The sequence below is a fragment of the Vombatus ursinus genome, unplaced genomic scaffold (assembly GCF_900497805.2).
Source record: "Vombatus ursinus unplaced genomic scaffold, bare-nosed wombat genome assembly UNPS02014770.1, whole genome shotgun sequence".
Lineage (NCBI taxonomy): Eukaryota > Metazoa > Chordata > Mammalia > Diprotodontia > Vombatidae > Vombatus > Vombatus ursinus.
The window spans coordinates 19,784,708-19,795,290 of NW_020954548.1; the positions used below are offsets into that span (position 1 = coordinate 19,784,708).

General features: G+C 36.4%; 1 pseudogene; it reads right to left on the reverse strand.

The window, feature by feature from the left end:
• Nucleotides 1–2,563: 2,563 nt before the first annotated feature.
• LOC114043962 lies at nucleotides 2,564–3,340 on the reverse strand (annotated as a pseudogene).
• Between the last annotated feature and the right edge of the window lie 7,243 nt (nucleotides 3,341–10,583).

Below are 10,583 nucleotides of genomic sequence, written 5' to 3' on the forward strand. Positions count from 1 at the left end.
TGATGATGAGGCAAAAGACAACTCTAATCCTCATTCTAAATATGATTTAATCGATGCTTATACAGGTTAAGTAACTTTCTAGGATAAAACCAGTAGGTAAGAGACTGAATTATCATCAAAATACACATCTTTCTGGACTTGCTTTATTCCTTCAGAAAAATGTGCAAATTGAGAAATACTTTATAAGAACTAATTAGGCCATTACTATTTCTGACTACTTTAAATATTTCTTAGATTTGCATAGTGCTTAAAGGAAATTACCAATTGCATGACCTCTTAATATATATACATTTGATCATTATTATTGATGATCTTTTTTAGTATTTTGCTGAAAACTGAAAGTTAAATTTTGTCGTGATCACTCAGTCATATAGTAATAAATCAAATAAACTTCAATTCATTTATAAAATTTATGGAATTTTATCTTTTTAAAACAAAAAAAAAAACAAAAAGTAAACCTTACTTTCTCAAAAAGAAATAGTGTTTTCCAATGAGGAGCTAATCTCATATAGTATTGTGTTACCTGAACTATTTAAACTGGATGATAATTCCTTATAAGAAAATTTCTATTTTCTCCTCTTTTCTCCACCTTTTTCTCCTCCTCCTCTTCACCTTAACTATCAGACATAATAAGCAAGGTGCTACATGGGGTTTTGTTCCAGGGCACCAACATCTGGGATATTGAGCAAGAGATGTCTTTTCATGGTGGCCTGTATTGTCATTGTGTTGCTTTATAGAACAATCACTACATGCTATTTAATCCATGCTTCAAATGCCCCAAAGTTCCTGTCTTTGTGACACCTCTCAGGTAGGATTACCTAGTTTCCAAGTCCAATTGGGGCAAAGTTCTATTTTTCCCTCATCCCAGGTGGCTGTATCTGTAGACTCTTTCTGTTATGTGTCCCTCCAAATCTACTTCTTTCACTACCCATGCACATATTTTGCTGTTAGACTATTTCACTTAATTGACTTCAAAAATCTCTCCTGATTCCTCTGTGACATTAGACATGATGAATGTGAAGAATTCAGAGAAGCATGGAAAAACTTATATGATGAAGATGTAATGCTGAAGAGTAAAGTAAGCCCATTGAGGAAAACACAAACAATAACTAAAATAACATAAACAAACAGAATGATATCAGCCAAAGTAAACTAAACTGAATGTTGTCTGTGTAGTAAATAATCCTGGCCCTAGAGAAGACATAAGAAAATGTACTTCCCCTCCCATTTTTGTAGAGGTCCAGGACTATAGGTATGGAATATTGCACATATAGGCAGTCTCTATTGATGTGTTACAAAGTTTTGCTAACTCTTTTTTTCTTTTTCTTTCTTTTTTTAGTTACAGAGGATGGTTTTGTAGGTAGGAAGGAGGACATATTATATATATATATGCATATATATATATATTTCCCAATACAATGATATTATTCTATTTTTAAATTTCATTATTTATTTATTTTAACATTCTTTTATTTTAAAAATCTAAGTTCCAAATTCTCTCCCTCCTACTGAGAAGGCAAACAATATATCATTTATACATGTGGAATTTTGCAAAACATTTCCACATTAGCCATAATAAAAAGCAAGAAATAAAGAAAATTATATTTCAATTTGGACTCAAAAATTAATCAGTTCTCTCTCTGAAGATGGAGAATATTTTTCCATCATGAGTTCTTTTGAATTGTCTTCAATCATTGTATTGATCAGAGTAGCCAAGTCTTTCACAGTTGATCATCATAACAAAGTTGCTTTTATAGAGCACGATGATCTCTTGGTTTTTCTCACTTCACTCTGCATCAGTTTGTATAGGTCCTCCCAGATTTTTGTCTGAAACCACCCTGCTCATCATTTCTTATAGCACAATAATATTCTATCACTATCACTTGCCATGACTTGTTCAGCCATTCCCCAATTGTTGAACATTCCCTCTATTTCCAATTCTTTGCCACCATAAAAGGAGCTGCTACAAACATGTTTGTGTGTGTGTGTGTGTGTGTGTGTGTGTGTGTGTGTGTGTGTCCTTTTTCTTTTCCTTTGACCTCTTTGGGATACAGACCTACTAGTGGTATTGTTAGGTTAAAGAGTATGTCCAGTTTTATAGCCCTTTTGGCATTTTTTTCTGAATTGTTCTACAGAATGGTTGGATCAGTTCATTACTTCACCAATAGTTTATTAGTGTACCTATTTTCCTTTCATCCTCTCCAGCATTTGTCATTTCTTTTAGGTAAGAGATGGTACCTCAGAGTTGATTTAATTTTCATTTCTCTAATTAATAGTGATTTGGAGAAATTTTCATAAGACTTAGCTTCAATTTCTTCTTCTGAAAATTGACTGTATATATCTATTGACCAGTTATCAATTGGAAACGGCTTTTTTATAAATTTGGCTCATTTCTACATTCAGTATGTGTTTGAGAAAATGAGGCCTTTTTCAGAGAAATTTGCTATAAAATTTTTGATATTACTTCATTGTCTATGGTACCTTTTAGCAAAATATGGTTTCTATGCTTATCCCTTTTTTCACAATGATAATTTTTTTTTATATTTTCAATCTTTAAAAGTTCTTAGACAGATTCTTGAAATGGTGGTTCATAGCCATCAGTGCTTTCTTTGTGCCCATTTCATCTTCTGAAAGGTTTTCCAGATCCACCACCTTCACCATGCAGTTCCATTAGCTTTCCCAATTCAAATTTGGGCTTCTTAAGCATCTTGACTTTTTGGACAAATATATCACGGAGAGGATAAATGGACTGGCAAGCTTTTTCTATGACTTTTCCAATGCTGTCTAGAATTAGTTTATTTACAGCTTCTTTAAAGTCATTTGTCTGCACCTCTTGGGTCATAATTTCCATGATTTTCTTATGAATTTGATGGACCTGTTGGTGCTGGGCATAATGGTTCTTAAGGATCTGGTTGTTGCACTTTTTGGTAAAACAAGCACAAAAGAGGTGGAGCAAGCACCCATCGGTAGTTTTGACATCAACATGGGCTTCAATCATGGTCTGCCACTTTTTGACCATGGAGCACATCTTGTCCCAGGTAAGGTCCATTCTGTGGAAATTAATCAAACAACTTTTACTCTGAACATCTTCAGTAATTAACTTGAATTTATGAAAAGAAACTTCATCATTCTGCAGTTCAAAAACTCAACCCTTAAAACTGTCAGAGACACTTTTTGTTCCTTGGGTCCTTGTAACCAGTGTCTTGCCAATATTGCAAATGTTGAACATAGCTGGTGCTTTTACATCATACCAATCCTTCTCTGAAAACGGATCAATCATTTTCTTCTCGGCTCCTTTTTTTCTGCCTTTGGTGAGTCGCTTGATCTTGCCCACCTCCATGATCTTGATCTGAAAGCCAAAATCTACTTATCCCTTTTTATTTAGATCTATTTATGCTTTGTCTAAGATCACAATTTCTACCTTTGCCTTTTTTACTTCAGCTGAAGTATATTAGATTCTGCTCCAGCCCTTTATTTTACCTCTTTGTGTGTCTTTCTGTTCCAAGATCTCTTATAAACAACATATTGGTGGATTCTGATTTTTAATGTATTCTTCTATCTGCTTCTATTTTATGGGTGATCTCATCCTTTTTGTATTCAGAGTTTTGATTGCTGTGTAATTTCCCTCCATCCCATTTTTCTGTTTCTTCTTATCTATCTTTTTTATATTCTGTCCATCCTTAAAAGTTTATTTTGCTTCTAACCACTGCCTCCCTTAACTAACCCAATATTATATTTTTTCAATTTTTAAAATTTATCGTGTTTATTTATTAAATTTAGTATTTTATTTTACCCAATTACATGTAAAAACAATTTTCAACATTCATTTTTAAAATTGAGTTCCAAATTCCCTCCTTTCCTCCCTCCCCCCACAACCCTCATTAAGAAGGCAAGTAATTTGATATAGGTTATACAGGTATAATCATGCAAAACATATTTCCACATTAGTCATGTTGTAAAAGAAAACATAGGCCAAAAATTTAAAAACCAAGAAATATAAAGTAAAGAAAAAAGTATACTGAGATCTGCACTCAGACTCCACCAGTTCTTTCTCTGGGGATGGATAACATTTTTCATTGTAAGTCCTTCAGAATTGTCCTGTATCATTGCATTGCTGAGAACAATTATGTCATTAACAGCTAATCATCTGTGGTTGTACATTGTACAAGTTTCTCCTGGTTCTACTCATTTATTTCATTATACATCAGTTCAAGCAAATCTTTCCAGGTTTTTCTAAGAGCATCTAATTCATCATTTGTTATAGCCAACAGTATTCCATCACAACCATATAACCCAACCTGCCCAGCGATTCCCCAATTGATGGGCATCCCCTCAATTTTCAATTCTTTGCCACCAGAAAAAAGCTACTATACATATTCTTACACATATAGATCCCCTTCCTGTTTTTTTTTAATCTCTTTTGGGATAAGAACTAGCAGTGTACTGCTAGGTCAAAGAATGTGCATGGCTTTATAGGTCTTTGGGCATAGTTCCCAGTTGCTCTACATAATGGTTGAAATAGTTCACAACTCCACCACCAGTGTATTAGTGTCTAAATTTTCCTCCATCCCCTCCAACATTTGTGATTTTCCTCTTCCATCCTATCAGCCAATTTAATAGGTGTGAGGTAGTACCTCAGGTTTTTTTTAAACTTGCATTTCTCCAATCAATAGTGATTTAGAGCAGCTTCTCATATCACTATAGACAGCTTTGATAACTTCATCTGAAAATTGACTGTTCATATTTTCTCAATTGGGAATGGCTCTTATTCCCATAAACAACCCATTTCTCTGTGTATTTGAGAGAAAAGGAATTTGTCATGCTAACTATATTTCTCTCCATCATACCCCCATGTTTATTTTGTTCTCTATCTCCTTTCACCCTCTCCCTCCGCAAAAGTGCTTTGCTTCTGACTACCACCTCCCCTAATCTACCCTCCCCTTTATGAGCACACCCCTTCTCTTATCCATTTTCCTTCCTACATTCTTGTAGGGTAAGATAGATTTCTATACTCAACTGAGCATACATGTTATTCCCTTTTTGAGTTAATTTCAATGAAAATATGATTCAAGTATTTCCTTCCACCTCCCCCATCTTCCCCCCCTTTAAAAGCTCTTTTGTGCCACTTTAATATCAGATAATTTACCCCACTTTATCTCTCCCTTTCCTTTTCTCCCAGTGCATTTCTCTTTCTCTTTCCTTAATTTTGTTTTAAGATACCATCCCATCTTATTCAACACACACTTGTGTCCTCTGTCTTAATATACTCCTTCTAAATATCCTAATAATGAGAAAGTTCTTGTAAATTACAAGTATTATCTTGCCACGTAGAAATGTAAAAGTTTAACCTTATTAAGTGCCTTATGATTTCCCTTTCCTGTTTACCTTTTTGTATTTATCTTGAATCTTGTATTTGAAATTTTCTATTCACCTGTGATCTTTTCATTGGGAAATGTTTCAAACTTCTGAATTTCAGTGAAAATCCATTTTTCCTCCCTGAAGGATTACACTCAGTTTTCTCTATTAAGTGATTCTTGGTTGTAATACTAGCTCCTTTGCCCTCTGGAATACCATATTCCAAGCCCTCCTACCCTTTAATGTAGATGCTGCTAAATCTTGTATTATCCTGACTGTAGGTCCATTATACTTGAATTGTTTCTGGCTGGCTGCTTACAATATTTTCTCCTTAAACTGAGAGTTCTGGAATGTGGCTATAATATTTCTGGGAGTTTTCATTTTGCAATCTCTTTCAGGAGGTGATTGGTGGATTCTTTTTTTATGGTAATTTTTATTTTTTTTTTTTGTTTTCAACATTTACTTCCACACGATTTTGAGTTCCAAATTTTCACCCCATCTCACCCCTCCCCCGCCCCAAGATGGTGTGCATTCTAAATACCCCTTCCCATAATCTGCCTTCCTTCTATCTCTCCCCCCCCTTCTGTTATCTCCTTCCCCTTCAATTTTCCTGTAGGGCAGGATGGATTTCTGTACTCCATTTCCTGTATTTCTTATTTCCCAGTTGCATGTGAAAACATTTTTTAAACATGTGTTTTTAAAACTCTGGGTTCCAAATTTTCTCCCTTCCTTCCTCCCCACCCACCCTCATTGATAAGGCAAGCAACTCAACATAGGTTATATATGTGCAGTTATGCAAAACACTTCCATAGTAGACATGGTGTGAAAAACTAACTCTATTTCCCTTAATCCTATCCTGCCCACCCATTTATTTTATTCTTTCTTTTGACCCTGTCACTCCTCAGAAGTATTTGCTTCTGATTACTCCCTTTCCCAATCTGCCCTTCTCTCTATCATTCCCCTACTATCTTGTCCCCTTCCCCCCCCTATTTTCCTGTAGGATAAGATAGATTTCCACATCCAATTGAGTGTGTATGTTATTCCCTCCTCAAGTCAAATCTTATGAGAATAAGATTCACTCATTTCCTCTCACCTCCCCCCATTTCCCCTCCACTGTAAGAATCTTTTCTTTTCTGTTTGTTTTTTTGTGGGATAATTTACCCCATTCTACCTCTCCCTTTATCCTTCTCCTAGTACATTCCTCTCTCACCCCTTAATTTTATTCTCCAGATATGACCCCTTCATTTTCAACTCACCCTGTGCCCTCTATCTATCTATCTATATCTATATATGCCTACACATAATTTTTTCGCTTCCAACTACCTTAATACTGACAAAGGTCTCATGAGTTACAAATATCATCTTTCCATGCAGGAATGTAAATAGTTCAACCTTAATAAGTCTCTTATGGTTTTCTCTTTCCTGTTTACCTCTTCATGTTCCACTCGAGTCTTGTATTTGAAAATCAAATTTTCTATTCAACTCTGGTCTTTTCATCAAGAATGCTTGAAAGTCCTCTATTTCACTGAATGACCATTTTTTCCCCTGTAGGATTATACTCAGTTTTGCTGGGTAGGTGATTCTTGGTTGTAATCCTATCTCCTTTGCCCTCCAAAATATTATATTCCATGCCCTGCGGTCCCTTAATGAAGAAGCAGCTAAATCTTGTGTTATCCTGATTGTGTTTCTACAATACTTGAATTGTTTCTTTCTGGCTGCTTGTAATATTTTCTCCTTGACTTGGGAACTCTGGAATTTGGCTACAATATTCCTAGGAGTTTTCCTTTGGGGATCTCTTTCAGGAGGAGATTGGTGGATTCTTTCAATTTCTATTTTGCCTTCTGGTTCTAAAATATCAGGACAGTTTTCCTTGATAATTTCTTGAAAGATGATGTCTAGGCTCTTTTTTTGATCATGGCTTTCGGATAGTCCAATAATTTTTAAAATCTCTCTCCTGGATCTATTTTCCAGGTCAGTTGTTTTTCCAATGAGATATTTCACATTGTTTTCTAATTTTTCATTCTTTTGGATTTGTTTTACAGTGTCTTGATTTCTCATCAAGTCACTAGCTTCCAATTGCTCTATTCTAATTTTTAAGGAAGTATTTTCTTCAGTAATCTTTTGGACTTCCTTTTCCATTTGGCCAATTTTGCTTTTTAGGGCGTTCTTCTCCTCATCGGGCTTTTTGGACCTCTTTTGTGATTTGGGTTAGGCTATTTTTTAAGGCGTTATTTTCTTCAGTATTTTTTTGGGTCTCCTTTAGCAAGCTGTTCACTTGTTTTTCATGATTTTCTTGCATCACTCTCAGTTTTTCCTCTACTTCTCTTACTTGCTTCTCAAAATCCCTTTTGAGCACTTCCAAGACCTGGGACTGATTCATATTTTTCTTAGAGGCTTTGGATGTAGGAGCTTTGGCTTTGTTGTCTTCTTCTGATTGTATGTTTTGATCTTCTTTGTCACCAAAGTAAGATAATATAGTCTGACACTTTTTGCGCGGCTTACTCATCATCCCGGCCAATTACTTAAGTTTTAAACTCTTTTTTAAGGTAAAAGTCTGCTTCCAATGTGAAGAGTGTATTGTTCCAAGCTTCAGGGGTTTGTACAGCTGTTTTCAGAGATAACTTCTAGGGATCTGTAAATTTTCAGTTCTTCCAAGGTGGTATGATAAGGGGTGAGGTGTTCTCTGTTCACCACCACAAGCTCCACCACACCAGCATTCCTCCTAACCCCTGGACTGCCCCTCAGAACTGTGACCCAGGTCCAAGCACTGGTAAAGCAAGAGATTCCTGCCTCAGCACTGGCAAAGAGAACCCTGCAATCCCCCTCTGATCAGCCTCTTGATTCCCCCTCAGTCTGTGGGCTGGAAGCTCAGAAAAAAGCCATGACCCCAGGCCTTGCTCGAGACTTGAGGCTGAGATCTAGCTCCTCTCTCACCACAGTCACAGATTTTTCCCACTGACTTTGTCTTTGGCATTCATGGGTTGAGAAGTCTGGAAACCACCACAGCTGTCTGCGATTCAGTCCTCTGAGGACTGCTCTAGGTTCGCTGCAGCCTGTGCGCCCACACCAAACTGTGCTCCTCTCCCTACCCAGTGCAATATACCTTTCTGATCAACCACACAAGCTGTCTTTGGCTGGAAATTTGTTTCACTCTGTCTTTTTGTGGATTCAGCTACTTTAGAATTTGTTTAGAGCCATTTTTTAGGTATTTGGAGGACTTTGGGAGAGCTCAAGACAGTCACTGCTTTCCCTCTGCCGTCTTGGGTCTGCTCCTTGGTGGATTCTTTCAATTCCTACTTTCCTTTCTGGTTCTAGAATATCAGGATAGTTTCCTTTGATGATTTCTTGAAAGGTGATATATAGGCTCATTTTTTTATCATGGTTTTCTAGAAGTCCTATAACATTAAAAATTATCTCACCTGGATTCATTTTCCAGGTTAGATTTTTTTTCCCAATGAAATATTTCACATTGTCTTCTATTTTTTTCATTCTTTTGGTTTTTATTTATTGTTTCTTGATGTCTCATAGAATCATTACCTTCCACTTACTGAATTTTAATTTTTAAGGAATTATTTTCTTCAGTCAGGTTTTGTACTTCTTTTTCCATTTTGCCAATTCTGTTTTTAATGAGTTCTTTTCTTCAGAGAATTTTTGTGTCTCTCTTTCCATTTGGCCATCTCTGTTTTTCAAAGCATTCTTCTCATTATATTTTTGTACCTCTTTTTTACCATTTGGCCTATTCTGGTTTTTTTAAGGTGTTATTTTCTTTAGTATTTTTTGTGCCTCCTTTACCAAGCTGTTGACTCTTTTTTATGATTTTCTTGCATCATTTTCATTTCTTTTCCTAACTTTTCCTCTACCTCTTTTACTTGATTTTCAAAATTCTTTTTGAACTCTTCCAAGAACTGAGACAAATTCATATTTTTCTTGCATGCTTTGGATATAGGAGTTTTGACTTTGCTGTCTTCTTCTGCTTGTGCATTTTGATCTTCCTTGTCACCTTAGTAATTTCCTATAGTCAGGATTTTTTTCCATTCTTTGCTCATTTTCCCAAAATATTACTTGACTTTTAATTCTTTTTAAGAGTAGGGCTCTGCTTCCAGGGCAGAGGGCCCACTGTCCTAAGTTTCAGGGGTTTTGTGCAGCTGTTTTCAGAGATACTTCTAGGGACCTGTAAGCTTTCAGTCCATCCAAGGTGGTATGATCTGATGATAGGTGTTTACTATTCTCTTGGCCTGTGCTGTAATCTCTGAGTGACCACAAGTACTCTTTTCTGCCCAAGAACTATGACCAGGGACCCTTCTCACCTACATCCATAAACTTGGTTTTGCTGTTTTTCCTTCTCACCCTGGGACTGTCACCCTACTGTGATCCAGTTCTGAGTATGGGCAAAGCAGCAGACTTCTACCAATACTGCCAACAAAGAGACTTCTGTAATCTTCTGATCAATTGTTCAACCCCTTTACCATCTGTGGACTGAGTACTCCAGAAGCATCCACTGCTGCTGCTGATTCAATCTCTCCCAAGGCCTGCACTTGGTTTATTGTGGTCTGGTCTGCACTGGTGTGAACTACAGTGAACTGCAGTACACTCTCATCCCGCTGAAACATACCTTTTCTGATGAACTTCTAAGTTATCTTGGGCTGGAAAATTGTTTCACCCTGTCCTTTTTTGGGTTCTGCCACTTGAAAATTTGTTTTAAGACATTATTTAAATAACTTTGGAGGGGTTTGGGGAAAAGCTCAGTCAAGTCCCTGCCTTCTCTCACGCCCTCACCTAGTCTTACAAATTTCAACCCACTATTTTAATACCCCACCTCTTTTCTCTTATCATCTCCCCTCCTAATTTCCTATTGAGTAAATTAGATTTCTGTAGATAACTGAGTGTGTATATGTATGAGTGTGTGTGTGTTTGTATGTATGTAGGTGAGTGTATATTCTTCACTCTTTGACTTGTTCCAATGAGAATAAGATTCAAGCATTGCCTGCTTCTCATTTTCCCCTCCACAGAAAAGCTCTTTGTATGCCTTCTTTGTGTGAGAAAAATTTCCCCATTCTACATCTCTCTTCCCCCTTCCAGTGTATCACTCCTTCTAATCCCTTCAGTTTTTGGAAATCATTTCAACATAATTTGATTCACAACCATGCCCTCTGACTATGTAAAATTATTTTAACTGTCCTAATAATAACATTTTTTAGAAGTTACTTGTGTCATCTTCCCATATGGGA